The sequence below is a fragment of the Cynoglossus semilaevis genome, chromosome 17 (genome assembly GCF_000523025.1).
Source record: "Cynoglossus semilaevis isolate Cse_v1.0 chromosome 17, Cse_v1.0, whole genome shotgun sequence".
Classification (NCBI taxonomy): domain Eukaryota; kingdom Metazoa; phylum Chordata; class Actinopteri; order Pleuronectiformes; family Cynoglossidae; genus Cynoglossus; species Cynoglossus semilaevis.
The window spans coordinates 14,243,738-14,245,746 of record NC_024323.1 but is presented as its reverse complement, the minus strand read 5'-3'; the positions used below and the strand labels follow the sequence as shown (position 1 = coordinate 14,245,746).

The window sequence follows — 2,009 nt, the reverse complement described above, 5'->3', positions numbered from 1 at the left end:
TTTTTTTAACCCCGTGAACCACAGCTTATCAGATGTGCATCCATTCAAGACCTGAAATGAGAAAAATCCACATCAGTTCCCAAAGTTCTACCGTAGACTTGACTGAGTTTCCCAGACCTTCAGCTCTCACCTGTGACGTCAGGTCCGTCTGCTGACCAGTAGGGGGAGTTCCAGGATGACTGACAGCTATCACTGTCACATCTCCTGGTCCTGGTCCAGCATTGACTCTGGCAGGAATAAGAACAGGGTTTTCACCGCATCACTCTCCGTCTGTTTTGTCACGGAAGATAAAAATAAATTAGTAAAAAATTATAACAATGTAACTACAGCTTACGGTTGACCAGAAGTAGCCAAATTAGCTCAGAGACGTCTGAATGTTATCCTGAAAAAAGTCAATATTCACACTAAAAGTTAAGCGTCACAAATATATACTGTATAAAAATGTAAAACACAAACAAAAACTACGATTTAACGCTAACATTTACACTAGAGAGAACATAAAAATCCCCTCGAAAATGGCTAGCCTGCTAAGCTAACTAGCCTGCTAACAAACTTTGAAGGCCTCTCGGGTGATTGACAGGTTTCACCGCTGATCTTCATCCACTCACGTGAACACGGGGTCTTGAAGTAGCCACCTCGCTGCGTGTGTCTGTTGTGTGCGGAGCTCCGTCGCCACGGTAACGCTCAGCGACTCCCACGTAGTCGAACATCCTGAGCTGGGACCGAGCTGGCAGAGTTCCCGGTCCCTGTGGTGGAAATGGAGTTTGTTTAAGCGTCCCTGGTGCCTGGTACTAGTTTCCACAGTGAAAACATGCCTTTTTAGGACTGTCTGGTTACCCCAGCCGTCTGCCCCCGGTGTCCAGACCGTGCACAGCAGCCTCAACATCCATTCACCTCCTCCGTCTCTCTCTTTATTTTGATTTATTTTTTGTTTCTTTCCGTCTTCTAAGCAGGTCTGTAAAGACAACAGAGGAAAGAATGAACTCAAAAGTTCAACTGTAAAAACCTGGGAGTAGATTTTTTTACTGGAAAGCGGAGGATGTGGCGCCGACCGACAGATGAGAATCAAACGTGCAGCGTTGTTAAAGAGTGGAGATAAGACGCCGACCCAGACGGAAGGTTCTGATAGCCATCAGTGACCAAAAATAAAGCCCTGAATATGAGACGTTGATGGGCTTTCAGCTGGCTGCACACACACACACACACACACACACACACACACACAGTGAGGAGATTAGATTTGTTTATTGATGATCATTTGAAACAGTGACACCGCGGCGACCGCCATCATCTTTCTCCCTCCGTCCGTAGAAATAAACCGCGGCGTCAAGTGTTTACTCTGCCGAGAGACAGATAGAATTATACGGGGATAGAATCTCTGTTTATTTTCAGATCCACTGAATCGGCTGTTATTGGTGTAAACACAGCGTCCTCACCGTGTACGGCACCGCGTTGTTGTTGTGGTTACGTTGTTGTTGTTGTTGTTGTTGTTGTTGTTACGCTGTTGTGACTCCTGCACAAACAGAATTTAGGCAGAAAAAAACTAAAGAAAAAAAGTTTTAGGCCGTTCTCAACCTAAGGGAGGCGGCCCTGAGGGGGACCGCTCCAACAAGCAGAGGGGAGTCTAGGGTTCGATCCCCAATAGAACCACATACTGTAATGGCGCCTCTAGTGGCAACCTGTGTCAGTTGCAAAGACTCACACTAGAAATGTCCCCACTGTTGGACTAATAAATCAAAGTCAATTATTATTAATCAATAAGTCGATTCGTTAGATAAATATGAACTTCAAACACTCCATAAAAAAACAAACCCACATGATTGACAGTTTGTCCTCGTCTGTGATTTGGCTCCGGACCAACCGTCTGAACACAGCCGTAAAACTCTGGCACTGCTGCGATGATAGATTTCCAAAAAGGAAATCAAAACATCCATGAAACGGAATCCCGTCTCCTGGACGTGCATCTGCTCAGACCTGCAGCTTCCTGCCGCGGCGGCGCCGCCGCCGAC

General features: G+C 46.2%; 1 protein-coding gene across 6 annotated transcripts in view; it reads left to right on the top strand.

Moving 5' to 3' along the window:
• hoxb3a (homeobox B3a) overlaps positions 1-2,009 on the top strand; it is a 97,180-nt gene that overhangs the window by 92,162 nt on the left and 3,009 nt on the right. The gene's annotated exons all lie outside the window — the stretch shown is intronic.